At 46.4% G+C, this 16,028-nt stretch overlaps 1 protein-coding gene across 2 annotated transcripts in view; it reads right to left on the bottom strand.

Moving 5' to 3' along the window:
* KEU (Sec1/munc18-like (SM) proteins superfamily) overlaps nucleotides 1-16,028 on the bottom strand; it is a 115,479-nt gene that overhangs the window by 22,767 nt on the left and 76,684 nt on the right. The gene's annotated exons all lie outside the window — the stretch shown is intronic.

Here is a 16,028-nt window from a genome sequence, read left to right as displayed (position 1 = left end):
TGAGCTATCACACCAGAATGTAGCATCCAACAAGAGGCCGTATACCATTCTGTAGCCAGAATGACCTGGTTGGCGACCAATGCACGGCCAGCCAACGACAGATGACGTGAAGACCAATGACATAGCTTCCTACGAATAGACTGTAGTACAGGTGCAAACTGCTGCTGTGAGGAAACGTCAAATCCAACCTAAAAGCCCAGATATCTGCATGTCTGACCCGGTTGCAGCCATGTGAAACCATCAGCTACCCCCTAAGTAGGTATGTCATCACTGCCAACCAGTAACCCATAGGATTTATGCCAGTTAATGCGTGCACCACTGGCAATGCAAAAAACCTCCAAGGACCTCCCGCATGGCATAAGAGCTGCTAGCAAATAGCGCAACATCAGCATAGTGTCATCAGCAAACTCTTGATCGATAAGGTCCGAAGCTGAAGGTACTCGCATGGTCAAGTCATGAAATGCATGACTCTGAGCACGAAGAAAGTCGGACATAGTCTCTCCTACAAACAGATACAGATATGCTGCTAAAGGACATCCCTGACGGACAGATCGAGAAAGCTCAAAACTGCGACTGACACGACCACCAATAGTAATAGCACTGCTGGCAGTCCTGAAGAGAGCGGAAATGCCGGAGATCCATCTCGCAGGGAAACCCATCCTGGCTAATGATCCTTCGAGAAAGTCCCACTCAACACGATCGTATGCTTTCTCGAAGTCAAGGATGAAAAAAGCGAGAGGTTCAGAAGATGATCTGGCCCACTCTACTGCCTCATAAAAAGTGAAGATATTATCCAGTATGCATCGATCCATGACAAAGCCTGTCTGAGAAGTATGAATAATATCTGGTAAGAACGGTCGCAAGCGATGACTGATCAGTAACGCTAATATCTTATAGACCGAAGGGAGTAGGGTAATAGGTCTCCACTGGTGGAGCTGAGTGGTGTCACCCCCTTTCGGAATAAGAGATATGAGACCTGAACAAAGATCCGGATGCATATATCCTGATGCAAAGATGTCCTGACAACCGCGAAGCAGTGCTATATGCAATACATCCCAATAAGTCAAAAAGAAAGCTCTAGTGAGGCCATCCTCTCCTGGACAGGAGGATGGATCTAGACTCTCGATAGCAGCATGAACTCTGCAAGTGTGAAGGGTGCCAACAAGATCTCTGCCATAGTGTCTGTACAACGGTGTCGGGTGTGATGCCAGATCTGCTCACGGGCAAGTAAAACCTCAGTAGTGCATACATCAGCAGTGAACAATGCCTCAAAATAATCTGCAGACATATCAAGAATAACATCAGGATGCATATGTAGTGTCCCCTGAGCATCGCACAAAGTCCGAAGGGTGGTGCCAGGTGGGCGCTCTTTATGCGCAGCGAAGAAGGCTTTATTCATTCGATCAGCTTTAGCTATCCAATGAGATACTGAAGCATGATGAGTGAACTCAGACCTAGCCTCCTATACGCGACGAATCTCCTCTGTGAGCTCTGTCTGTCTAGCAGCGAGATAAGCATCCTGAGGCCACTCCTCAAGCAAGCGCTGTGTGGAACCAAGAGGAATGTGAAGATCGGACTCGCGTACTCTCAACTGACGATGAATAATAGCAGTCTGATCTCGACAGTAAATACTAGACTGAGTAATGCAATGAGCAAGGAACTCTCCAGGGGGACCACAATAAGAAGCACCCGTGGACCATAAGTCACGAATCTGCTGCTGCAAAACTTCACTGGTGAGAACACTGTCAGGGATATGGCAGCCTCATCTCTGTGCAGAGGATCTAGTGAAGGAGATAAACAATGAGATGGGTAAATGATATGAGAGGCTGGTCCCTCTCCAAATAGTAGTAAATCCACCTAGAGCTGCTACCCAAGGGCCAATGTAAAAACGATCAAGTCACTCTAATAATCTCCCCTGCTACCTCTGAAACCCCCACGAGTAATGAAGTGTAGCAAGGTGGTGACCAAAAGAGGGTATGTGCCAGGCGTCAACACCTTGAATAGCTAGAAGAAATCGATCCCAAGCTGGCTGCTCATCGGGAGAAATGGATGATAGAACTGGAGGTGTGATGGACCGCCAATCAGAGTCGCTCTCGACGTTGTTGAAGTCGCCTCCAACAACCCAAGAGTCTACAGCAAGTAGAACAGCATCCAAGGAGGACCAAAAAGTAGCCCTCTCCCGAGGAGTAGTGGGTGCATAGACTGACATAAAACCAATGATAAGAGTCTCGAATCCGAATAGAAACATAGACCATAGTTACCCGGAACACGGAACGGGAACGGCGATGGGATCCTCGCGGAACGGGGGAACGGCTAGGGGTCCGGAATAGGAACGGCGCGGAACGGGAGGTATAAAAAACACCCAAATAGTGCATTTTTTAGCTCCTTGTGTTTAAATACAAGGAGTATTAGAGTGCTTTGACTTTAATACTCACAAAAAACTCGTTTTGAAGACCATTCAACCTTGCTATGACTAGATGATGAGAGAGAGAGAGAGAGACTCGAGAGAGTGAGAGGGAGAGGGAGAGATTTGAGAGAGTGGGAGGGAGAGGAAGAGAGCTTGAAGGCCTAAAGCCTTGAGCCTTGAGAAAGAGAGTCTTGAGAGGGAGAGGTCTTGAGAGTGTGAGAGGGAGAGAGCTTGAGCCTTGAGGATTAGCTTGTGGAGAGAAAGGGGGAGGGGGTGCATTTTTATGAGTCCTTGAGGCCTTGCACACTTCAAAAAGAAGCCCAAACATTTACTTCAATTTTTTCAATTTTTGCCAAATTTGTTTGTAGCCATTGGCCGTTCCAGGGGAATTCCGGAACGTTCCGGAACGGCCGTTCCGGTTTGCACTGGCCACCCGAAACGTCAGACGTTCCGGGACGTTTCGGAACGTTCGAGAAGGGAACTGCCCCCCGAAACGCCGGAACGGGGGCTAGGGGGCGTTCCCCGGTAACTATGACATAGACTGCTCTGCCAACGACAAGGGTGCCATGCTGCTGAACTGAGGCCAACTAACGTGGCCCCACTGAGATGCATACACCGCAACTCTATCCATGAAGGCCCAGAGCAGGCTCCCAAAAAGTGTGAGCGCCCGAGGGCATGAGATTACCAAAGGGAGTGGCAATCTTATACTACTGTACTAGTAATATATCCACAGTGCCTACTACATGAGCATGTAAATCTCTGCGAAGTAAAAGCTTACGGGAACCTCTTACCCGAGAAGTCTGTAAACCATTAGCATTCCAAGAAACTACATGTAAATCCATAGTCTGCATGAAAGAATTGGTAGAGCATCTGACTAACTGCGCATCTTCTTGGAGGCAACTGGGCCATCCAAGGGGTGAGCTTCAGGCAGTAGGAAAGCAACCCACAATCTCTCTCTAAAATATGGTGTCTCATTGCACCAACTGCGGACCTCAGCTTGTTTACATTGCATTACCGATGCTGCAGCTTTGACACCCCAAATGCGCATAGACATAGGAAGCACCACATCTGAGGATACATGAATGACCATAGGCAATGAATAGCAAGCATAAACTTCACTCCATTCCATAGCACCAATACATGAAGGGAAGTGTGGAAACAATACATCCAGAGCGGAAGTAGACAACCATAAATGAAGCTGAGCCATAGTTTGTGCATGCACAAAATGTAGAACCTGATCCTCGGACCATTCCTGAGCTGCGTGGAATGGAAGGAAAAAAGAATGGGTAGGCTGAGAGAGGTTGCCTATTAAAGAGGGAACACAACCTGGCTTGTGATGCATAAGGTAGAGCTGCACCCGCTATGGCCCTTCTGAGTCACCGCACATTTCAGCCCGATGAGTGCCCAAGGAAAGAGGGCAAGAGCTGAGAAAACTGCCTAGGACGTAAGTATGAGCAGCTGAGGGAGGGGGAGGACCAGAAGGTGGAGGGGGGGGAGTAAGGGCAAGAGGGAGAGGAGGAAAAGGGAGAGGTAATAGCGTTGAATGATCCATCTGCATGGGAATAGGGACCTCGGGAAGAGGGGAAGGAGCGGGCGGGGGAACGGCAAGTGAAGGAGGAGCTGGTAGCAAAGGTAAGTGATCCTGTGCTGAAGAAGAAGAATGGCGAGGAGAAGCAGGGGGTAAGGGGGTGGTGGAAACTTGAGAGGGAGCAGGAGAGGTAACACTGGGGGCTGCATGCGTTGTAGGTTGCTGACGAGGACGGAAGGAATGGTTACGACCCACTGTCTGCCATGCAGCCTCAGTAGGAGCTGAAGCGGAGGGAGGAACATGGAGGGTCGAAGCTCAAGGAGCACCTGCAGGCTGCTGAGGTGCTCGAGTAGTAGTAGGAGGAACCGGTTGTTGATGCTGACCACGTGGCTGAGCATGAGTGCCACGAGCCGGCTGTTGTTGCCGCCGATGGCGTGGCAGGGTGGGGCAATCTCGTGCCAAGTGTCCCATCTCGTGACAGCGTATGCACTGTCCTGGGCGGCCAGTGACTACCATTCGGCAAGAGTAGTCTCGATCGCGCACAGCCATAGTAACTGTATCTGGTAATGAAGTATCCCCAAACACCAGGACCTGAATACGAGGTGGACCAGATGAGAAGATGCAGGATCCTGGAACTACTGTGCCAAAATGAGCAGCAATCATCTCAAGAAGATGCTCATCGATAAAATGGAGAGGCATATCCGGGAAGGAGAGCGTCAGAGGATATCTGGGAATAAGGTGTCGACTGTCAAACTCCTCAATAGTAAACTCGGGATACCACCTCGTCAAGTATATCATCCTGCGATCAGAGAGTATCGGAGAGCGAGCCAGGAGAGTTGAGGCAGTGGCGGGGTCTGAAAGACGTACCATGAATATGCCCATGCCAAGGAATGTAAGCTCCGAGACCCGTCCCTGAGTAGTGCCCAATGCAGTCTGACACCAATCACGTATAGAAGAGCGAGGTGGAGACTGTCCAATCATCCGGCCAACCAAGGCATGCTGTGCCAAGTATTGTATATTGGAGTCAATGCGTGTCAACAGGTCGCCAGTACAGTCCACGCGACAGGCAAGTGGTGATGGAGCGCCGTGTGTAGCACTCGAGACCGGCAAAGCCGCCATGAAGAATGGACGAGACTAGCAAACGGGAAAAGCAAGACCCGAAATGAAGCTTAGACTCTCTCTCTCTCTCTCTCTCTCTCTCTCTCTCTCTCTCTCTCTTGCAGGCGGTAGGAAGATGCGCACAGTTAGGGTTTGGGACAGTTAGGGTTTTCGGACAATTACGGTTTTCGGGCTGCTAAGTATTGACTGATGTGTAGCAGAAACCCTAAAACAGCAGGCGAAACCCTAAAAACAGAGGGCAAAACCCTAAAAACAGCAGGGCAAAACCCTAAAAATGCAGAAAACAAAGATTCGAAACCCTAAAACAGCAAGCGAAACCCTAGAAACAGCAGGGCGAAACCCTAAAAATGCAGAAAACAGAGATTCGAAACCCAAAAAACAGCAGGCGAAACCCTAAAAATGCAGAAAACAGAGATTCGAAACCCTAAAATAGCAGGCGAAACCCTAGAAACAGCAGGGCGAAACCCTAAAAATGCACAAAACAGAGATTCGAAACCCTAAAACAGCAGGCGAAACCTTAACAGTTCTCTCTCTCTCTCTCTCTCTCTCTCTCTCTCTCTCTCTCTCTCTCTCTCTCTATGTGTGTGTGTGTGTGTGTGCGCGCGCGCGCGGCGCGTAAAACAAGGGGGGCTGGATACTCTTTAACATTACATAATCAAATAACAAGCCTACAGGCATTACATAAGCCCGAAGGCACACACGATATAACGGATCTGATAGTGAAAATGTCACAAAGTGATGACGTGGCATGACCTAAAGGACGGACTCCGAACAGAGGGGGGTCAAATCCCTAAGGAAAGATGCAGAAGAAGTTTTACCAACTTTCAAGTCTTGCTGAGTGGCCCATTTTTCAAAGTTCACTTCCTACCAACTTATGGGACCCTGTTCGATGGGGCCCAAGGGATAGAAGGATTAAAAATTGTGTGGAGCTGATGACATGGCACTGTTGTACGAACAGCCTGCATTTTGTGCTGACGTGGCACTGTACAGACCTCCACGATTTACGCTGCTGACGAGGCACCTATACGGATTTCCGCAAATCGCTCTGGCAGCAATAGTGCTAACTTTTGGTGTATACTTCTTTTGAAAGGCCCAGGGCCCAAAAAAAAAAATTTATTGCCGAGGCCTCACTCTCAATAGGCAGATTACCTTGGAAGCGATGTTGAGAAGCATTAAAAATAACGAAATACCGAAAGGGACGCCAAGTCTTCGAGGCCAGCCTCTGTGGGGGTAGAACTACACCGTGCCGTGTCTAGCGACAGTTTTGGTCGTGCATCTAGGACCTCCAGGTCAGCCGCAGGATATGTTTTTTCATGTGGATGATAGCACATGCTGGATTTCCTGTAGGCACTTGGTAGGCAGTCATTGGTCATGATCCAACTTGCCAGGACTCAGAGATGTACTTTGGAGCCCGAGTCTTTGAAGCATTGTTGTTGGGTTTGTCCATATGCACAACCAGTGTGGATGACAGTTTGTTGTCTATTGATTAGAGTAGGCATCCATGATGGGTTTGTGACGTGGGGGGCAGTTGCATGGATTTTGCAATTTTCGGGGTCACACACCTTTTTTCAAGGCTTGCCGACAGATCCGGTCTTCCTGCTTACTCCCTTAGGATATAGACCAGGCACCCTGCACATGATACCAATGCAGGGCATGAGTCGGATTTCCACCACCGCGACACAGTTTTTCACCACAAATGTAGCATCACACTCTGGACCATGTGGAAAGCTCCCTGTGCCCACATTCTGGGCTCTCAATCCTCCCCTACGTCCACCGTTTTGACAACCATTTGGACAAAGTTGTTGCATACTCTTCGCAGTCAGTGGGATTCTTCAACCGGCTCCTCCAGGGCAGCGGAGCAAAGTAGATGCGTCTTTCTTCACAGATGGGTGCGATTGTCAGTTCTTTTTTGCGTGATCATGGCCAAATCACATGGCATTATGCACCCTCACAATGGCTCCTTTTACATTCATCATACAAACCACCTTGATGTATATATAGCTCACACCTTCTTAGCCCACTTTTGTACTTCTTTTGGGATAGTGCATCTCCAGAGGTTTGTTATGTACACAAAATACGGTTCCCTTTCCAACGCGCGCGCCCACACACACACACACACAGATGAAATGAAATCAAATGATATATTAACGTCTTCAAAAGGCCAAAATGACCTATGAGACCAATCTGTTACAAACTCGTGAATCAAAGACCATGTCTAAGTGCAAAAAAATAGATACTAAATTGAATCTAGAAGTGCCACTAGCTCGAATTGTGTGGGGTATGTGTGATGATTGATACAATGGGTGCCCAAATACAAGAGAAAGATACAATGCGTGATGAATCCATCCCTGGATGTGGAGATAGTATGGCTCGAGTCCTCTGTTGTAGTCTTTGTCGATGCTGTGCAGCTCCTCTCCTTAGTCGTGGCGTCTCGATCTCCCTAGCTCCAATGCTCGGTGAATGAGAGTACCGCGGCTTTGCAATGGTGGTTGCTCCTCTCTTTGTCCGGTGTCTGGTGTGAAGAAATCAGTAATATGTCTCTAAGATTGTCTCTCTAGATCTCCTCAATAAACTATCTTTGTGTCTGTGTAGATCAAGTAGATACAATCCAAGACATCTCTGGTCTTGATAGCTCATGACTTTGGAGAAGGGTCCAAAGCCTTCTCTGAATAGACAGTGGAAGCGACCCCGTATCTTGTAATACATTGTGCATTGACATATATAATCCATCTTCGTCTCTGGTTTGTATGGCATAGGCGGCATATCCTATTAGTTGTTGGTATCCCTCAGAATCTACCAATCTCAATCTCAAGCTGGTGTGAAGATGTCCGTATCTGACCAATGGCAAACTGTAACCCATGAGATAGATGTGTATCCATATAGCTGGGTCGAATCACAAACCCATCCCCTGTGAGTTGGAGAAGATGCTCTATATAGAAAGCCATCTTCGTGCCCAACTCCTATGTCGGCTCTATCCATGTCCTCCTCCTGTCCAACTGGGTCAGGTCCTAGCGAATGAGTCTAGTAATCTTCATCCGTGTAAGACAATGATGGTGCATCAAGGGAGTACTGGAAGGGAGGTAAGTTGTCCATGCTGAAGCCATGTATTTGGAAAAATATAAGGACATCCGTGCAAACCAGCATCATGTAACCCAAAAAGCTTCGAACCTCTTGAACATTCTTCAAATCTGGCCAATCTCGAATGGTCTCAACCTTGGCCAGGTCCATTTTGACATCTTCGCAGAGATGATGTGTCTGAAAAATTGGATTTGTAGTGAGAAAAGTCGCTCTTCTTCCCATTAACCACCAACCCATGTTGCCACAGTGCTTGAAAAACCTGTAACAAATGGTGTCGATGCTTTGCCTCATTCTTGGAGAATATGATGATGTTGTCGAAAAAGGTGCCCACAAATGACCTATACTCTCGAAAAATCTTGTCCATCATCCTATTGAACGTTGCAGGAGCATTTGTGAGACTGAAAGGAATCACCAAATACTATCCAAAGGACGTCCTCAACGTGGTCTTGTACACATCTTCAGGCGCAATCTTGATCTGATGATAGTCACTTTTTAGGTCGATTCTACTGAAACATGTAGAACCCTGTAGCCTGTCCAGTATATCATTGATTCTGGGTATTGAAAACCGGTTCTTGATGGTGATTTTGTTGAGAGCCCAGTAGTCAATGCACCTTTTCCAAGATCCATCTTTCTTTAAAACCAACAACACTTGAGAACAATAAGGTGATGTATTGGGTTGAATGAGATCCTTCTCTAAAAGTTCTTTCACTTGCTTCATAATTTCCTTATTTTGGGCTCTGTTAACTTTGTAAGGTGGCCTCGCACTTTAGGTGACTGGCTACAGTTCTCAGGTTTGTCAAAGGAGCCTGCAGCACCTCATTGGCAGGAGGAGGGTCTCACAGCTGAGTTCTTGTCAGCTTTTTGGGCGAGGTTGTGAGACGCCAGACAGTCGCGCCGGTGAGTCACTTTGTTCCAATGGTTGGTTGCACATATAGCTACAACAGTAGAGACAGTTCGAGATTTTTGGCTAGAGCTGATCCATACTCTCACGGGACAGTTCAAGAGACTCAAGGGCAGCTCCGACCGCATGTGGAAGCGTAGAGAGGCGTTCCTTCGACTCTGGCGCCATGGGCCTTTCTTCATCATGGTTCAGGGTGTGCTCAGATCACACTACCGTCCACCTGTGTGGCTTTTCCCTTCTCCCATTTCCTGATTTAGCCTCATTGTACATATGCTCTTTGTTCATTGGGAGAGTCTCCCCTGATGATTGTTGTAGCCCTCTCTAGTAGAGGTGGTTGTAGCCCTATGGGCAGTTTCATTAACTAATAGAAGGATCTCTTTCTCGGAAGAAAAAAAATCTATGTAAGGTGGCCGGTTCGGTGGCATACTGCGGGGAATGAAAACAATGGTTTGATCTTCCGCACGCTAAGGAGGTAACCCTCTTGGTAAGCCTTCAAAGAAACAATCAGCCTGAGCTTGCAAAAAGTCTTATCGTTCCTTCTTGACGTTGGACAAATTTGATATTTTCTTGTCATCTATCTCATGTAAGAAGATCGAGTAAACAAACAGATTGGATTTCATTAATTTGGAAATGGCCAAAGCCGATACAAGTGGGACAGACTCGCCTTTTAATTTTACATCAAGAACTATATCTCTACCCTTTTGATTCTTCAAAGGTTCTTTTCTCGCTGTGTAGTCGACCACCACATTGTTCTTATGAAACCAAGGGATTCCCAAAAGGATGTCACATCCCTCCAAGGGCATGATGTAGAAGTCCTCGTGCCCTCAATACCCCCAACAATGCAACCGAAGTTTGCCTATGAAAGGTGTAAAGGAAACATCCTGTCTTGGTGCCGCTAGACTGCCTCGGCCGGTGGTCCCATTTCATATGGAGTAATCCCAAGTCGAGCCACCAAGTTAGTCAAGATGATGTAGACTTGTGAGATTGTAGGGGAGATAGGCTGTCGAGGTGGTGGGTGTGGTGCTACTGGAGGCGGTGCCTGCAGGAAAGTATGGCGACAAGGGGCTTTCTGCCAACCTCCCGTTGCACCCTGAAGTGGGGGATGTCGTGGCTCAGAGCGACGTAGAGGATGGGAAGGGCAATCTCTCACCATGTGCCCAAACTGATGGCATCTAAGACACTGATCTAGGTGACCAGTCACCACCAGCCGTTGTAGACGAACCTGCTTTGTGGTGGGATCACGAAGTCATACTGTATCTGGGAAATGGGTGTCTCCAAGTGCGTATACCTATATCCGTGGTGTGCCAGTCTTTGTAGCCAGTGAACCTGGTATAATCAGGCCCCACCTAGGGGCTACACCAGTGACATAACCTAAGAGATGGACTGGAAGCGATGGAAAGGAGCGAGTGACTGTTAAACGAGGGGTCCTTTGCTAGCGATCAAACTCCTCAACATTGAAATCTGGTGTCCAGCGCTCTAAAACCAACAGTCATGTCCCTGCAACAATAGGAGAGTGACTGTAGAGAGACTTGGCACAGCGATCGTCTGAAAACTGCAACGGCCTAGCATGATGAGCTCCAAGATGCTGCCTTTGGAGCCGCCGAGGGCAGACTGGAGACACTCCCGAACTATGCCGCGTGAAGGGAAGAGACCCACCATGCGCCCAACCAGTGTCCGCCGGCCTAGGTAATGTTTGCCGCCGAGGGCAGACTAGAGCCACTCCTGAACTGTGCCGAGTGAAGGGAAGAGACCCACCATGCCCCCAACCAGTGTCCAGCCTAGGTAATGTTTGGTGGCCGCCTCAATACTAGCAAGGTCCTCTGTAGTCAGGTCATATGTCCAGGTGAAGGGTGCATGGGCAGTCGTCGTCACGCCCAGTGCACGTGTGGTGGCTGCCATGGAACAAGAACTGACCAAGGTCTCTCTCTCTCTCTCTCTCTCTCTCTCTCTCTCTCTCTCTCTCTCTCTCTCTCTCTTTTTTTTTTTTTTTGGAAAAATCAGGGCTGTATATTACTGAGTACAATATAATCCCCAACGGATGCCAAAATAGCCTATCACGTGGGGTGTACAAGCTGAATGTAAGGGTGAGAGCCACTATAGTGACAACTCGACTAGAACAATCTCATGGTGGTCTGTGTGATGAGTGGAGGAGAAACCACCGAGGGGGGGCATAATGCCATGTAATCTGGCCACCTTTAAGTGTGAAGAAGAGTGGAGATCGGGCCCAACACCGAAGGAAGGCAAATTGACGAGCCTCGGCTGCTCGAGATGTACTTGAGGAAGAATCCCACTGCCAAATCAAGGTGTGAATGATGTCCAGCCAAATGGCAGTGAGGGTATCCTGAAGGAGCTGTGGAGCCGCACTGAGAATGTGAAGACAACGAGCTCTCCAAACATTCCATAGTGTAATGCTAGTGATGACTGAAAAAACTTCATCACGTGTCTGAGGATCCCCCTGCCAAGATATCTGTGGTAACATAGCCAAAGTCCCTCGCCAAAGAGCTGGATCTGTGTCTGAGCCCTCGTAGAAAAGATACGGTCCGGGCATCGGCATCAACCATGAGACAGATCCCCAAGTGAGAAATCCATGTTGAACACCGGCTCTGCTAAGTAAAAAGCAAACTGCTAGCCACACTACATGAGAAGATGAGCATGACCAAAGACAGTGTGCACGTGACTCATGTAGTCGCAAAGGACAGCGAGTACATAACGGATCATGACCCATAGTAGCTAGCCAAGTCCCAACTGGAAGTCCTGCATGTGCAATCATCCACATGAAAAAAGAAATACTACGAGCCGCATGTAAATCCCAGATGGCTGACCAAAACTGCTGTAGATAGGCATGGGAGAGACCTGAATGTAACCTCTCTTCTACTCCTAGTAGACAGCAGTTCACTCCTTTGATCATAACTTCTTCATTTGAACTCCGATTTAGGTGATCTATAACCTCGATCGAAGAGCATGAAGCCCTCTACGCATTGATGTAAAGACAGAATTTTTCTGAGCAATGGAAGGCTTTGCTGTAACGTCATCTCAGAACTAAAAAAACTGTCAAAACTTTGCATTTTTGTTGCCGACTTGAAGACAATGTCGGACAAAACTCGCAAGGGTGGAAAATCCACACTCGCCATGGAGAATGATGCAAAATCTCCAAGGAATTTGGATGCTAATCCAACCACATCGTCTACAACAACGGAAGCAATGATCATGGCTTACTTGATCTCATTACAAGAAACCGTCAACAAGCAAGGTGAAGAGTTGCACGCACTTGCAATGGAGAATGGTACTTTAAGACTTTTTGTTGTAGAGAATGAGCACCTCAAGAAGGTTCTTGAAATGCAGACAACACACTTGGTGCATCTTGAGAATGAGGTTCAAGAATGTAAGCGCTCTCTTGTGGACATGAATGTATTGAAAGAGTGCTTGAGCAAAGTTAAGAGTGATCATGTATTGAAAGAGGAAACAGATACAATACGACATGATGTATGTGAGATGAGAAATGCATCCAAATCATGGGCTGATATATGTAAGGATAATGTGGTTTCTACATCTCCTATCACGCAAGCCTTTGTCCAAGCAAAGAATGTAGAGAATGTGGACACTCAAGAATTGCAAGAACGGCATAAGCACTCAAAGAACATCGTCATTCGTGGAATCAAGGAGGAAAGCATGGAAACACCCCAATCTCTTGCGGTTGCTATTGAAGAGTTTTTTGCTACACACTTTGGCATGTTTGGAATCATGGCTTATGGTGCACATCGAGTTGGAAAACAAGGAATCCCTCACTCAGGAGAAAGACCTATTGTATGTACTATGGTTGATGAGGTAAAGAGAAAGATCATCCTTGACAATAGTTGGATCTACCTCAAAGGAACGGGTTGTAATGTATATGAGGATCACACTCTTATGCAACAAAATGTACATCGCAAAGCATGTGAGGAAAGAACCAAGAAGATCAAGGTGTCATCTCAAGAAGAAAAGTCACTTGCGGAGGATGCAAGTCCACCCAACAAATAGGGACACATGATCTATGAGACCAACTCACGCTTGCGAATATGCTTTTGGAATTGTAACGGCTATCCATGGAATGCGGGAATTGGCATTGATGAGCTTACCAATGACTCCGATGTGATACTTCTTGTCGAAACATGGGAGCATGATGCACAACGAATTCTTGGATTTGACAAATATGATGTGCATTCTTTGATGTGGACCAAAAATGCAAAGCAACGTAGAGACCAAGGAGGCGTAGCATGTATGATCAATAAGGGTTTGAAAGATGTTTCCATTGTCAAAGAAGATAAGTATAAACGCCACTTATGGTTGAAAATCAGCCCACCCAATGGTCAAGTCATGTTTGTGGTTGGTTGCTACATTCCTCACTATGACTCTAACTTTTATGCTCGCTTAGATATGGATAGAGGTCAGCCCTTTGTTGAACTAGAGGATGACATTGCTCATTACAAGGACTAAGGTTAAGTCATTGTCTTTGGAGACATGAATGCTCGCACAAATACGTTCCAACACAACACACAACAAGTTGACATGCCGCATGTTTCAAGAAGAATGGATGACTCATACATGTATAATCGAAGTTCTAATGATACAAAAGAATTGGATCACTATGGAAAGTCACTTCTACATATGTGCAATAGTACCGGAATGCTCATTGCAAATGGTGTATCTTTATGGCAAGGCACCAATGACTTTAGATGTAGAAAGCACAATGGTAATAGTATGATCGGCTATATGTTGTTTTCGGAAGCCACTCTAGAATGCATACAAAGCTTTACACTTGGTGAATGGAATCCGGAATCGGATCATAGGATGCTATGTATTGACCTCAAGTGTGGTAAAAGACCCGAGCATGTAGCCTCCAATCATGATGTGAATCATTTGTACCTACGTCTACACTTCAAACGAGCACTTATATATGTTGATATGGTGGACCAAATGTTAAGCATAACAGAGCATCAAGAGAGCCCAACATTAGAATGCAAGTGGAAAGTTTTCAAAGAAGTAATTTGCTCTTGTGCAAAGGAATGCTTTTCACTGAAACACATGTCTTGCAAAAGATCTAAGAAGGGTAGCACCAAGAAGAAATGGTTCGACATGGAATGTAGTCTAGTCCGAAAACACTTACTAAGGTTGGATGCAAGCAAAGACAAGGAAAGTTACTAGGAACATTCACACACATACAAAGCACTTGTTCAAAAAAAGAGGACAAGGTGGGAAGTCAAAAAACAACTTCTTTTAGTGCAAGAGAAAGCACATGCATGTGGCAAGTTTTGGCAAAATCTAAAAGGCAAGTGTGTTGAGAGCTTTGGTGACTTGACTCTTGAGGATATGTATATGCATTGCAAGAACCTCTATGAGCAACCCAATGTTGATAAGATGGAGTGTTGTAGCTTCCTTCCGTTTATGCCTCCCTTCTTTACCATTGAAGATGTATGCCGCGCGCTTGAGAAACTTGCTACCCGCAAGGCAGGGGACCTTCAAGGTGTCAAGGCTGAAATGATTACATGGACAAGCAAGAAAACACGATATTGGATATGCGATATGTTCACCCTTGCACTTCAGCATGGCATGCCTCATGATTGGAGTGAAAATTGGATCAAACCTTTGCACAAAGGAGGAGATGTAAACAATGTGAACAACTATCACACTATAATGGTTGGTTCTTTGATGGCAAAGTTATTTGGATGTATCATGGAGATGAAGATAAGTGAATGGGCTGAAAAGAACGGCAAACGTGCGCTAGGCCAAGCAGGTTTTTGAAAGCATCATAGCACTATTGATCACCTTGTCACTCTTCGAGTTCTTATGGAAGCGTCTCGATTGAAAGGAAAAAAGTTGTATTGTTGCTTTGTGGATTTCAAGAAAGTTTTTTGACATGGTACCGCGAGGAAATCTTTGGAGACGTATGCAAAGCCTTCAAGTGCCGAGAGAATTTATGCATGCAGTCTTTCGCATCTACCAAAAAGTGATATGTCGACTACATATGGGAGATGGAATTTCAGAATTTTTTGCAAGCACCATTGGTGTCAAACAAGGATGCCCACTTTCCCCAACCCTCTTTGGGCTACTCATTGATGAATTGGAATGCATGGTTCTTGATTTTATGCAACAAGAAGGTATAGAAGAGGTTAAGATTGGAAATGCAGTGATCATGCTTTTGCTTTATGCCGATGATGTAGTGCTCTTGGCACATACCTTAGAAAATGCACAAAAGCTTATGAGTATCTTGGAATGCTTTTCCCTACATAGGGGGCTGATCGTGAATGGATCCAAAACCAAGGTTATGCTTGTAAAGACCCTCAATGATGAAAATCCATGCATCGTATACAACAATGAGCAACTTGAAGTGGTAGATAGCTTCAAGTACCTTGGCCTTGAGGTTCCATCCAATCATAGATGGAAGGATTGCGCAATGCGTCGCTTGGAAGCCGGAAAGAGGGCTTATTATGCATTTGAGAACATGTGCAATGCAAAAGAGATCAAGTGTTGGGCTCTCAAAAAGTACCTCTTTGACACATTGGTGACACCGGTGATTCTTTATGGAGTGGAGGTGTGGGGTGGTAACATCAGGAAGTCTACTTGGAAAGATATACCTAGATGAATCCAGGATAAGCCCAAATTCACCCTTGAAGAAAAGTGCATCAGTAGGTCTACTTGGAAAAAGTTTGAGAATGTCCAAAAGCGTTTTCTCACCAACTTTCTCCAAGTCAAGACACAAACACCCTACATGCTCTTACTTCTTTGAGTCTAGATCGCTTCCCATTGAGGTCTTGGGCATGCAAAGGGTTGTGGTGTACATGCTTAAGACACAACGTAGCCCTTTGTATCGACTTCCTAGAATCGCATATGAAGCAAGTCAAAAGGTCCAAAAGACATGCAAGAGCAAAATACTAAGTTCGGGGTGGATGCTTGACATCAAGAAATGGTTTGGAAGATAAGATGCATGTCACTTGGTCAAGGATGCGTCGATCGACTCC

The sequence above is a fragment of the Adiantum capillus-veneris genome, chromosome 13, assembly GCF_014529385.1.
Source record: "Adiantum capillus-veneris isolate H3 chromosome 13, ASM1452938v2, whole genome shotgun sequence".
In the NCBI taxonomy this organism is placed as follows: domain Eukaryota; kingdom Viridiplantae; phylum Streptophyta; class Polypodiopsida; order Polypodiales; family Pteridaceae; genus Adiantum; species Adiantum capillus-veneris.
The sequence above is the reverse complement of the archived record's forward strand: the minus strand, read 5'-3'. Positions and strand labels throughout refer to the sequence as shown.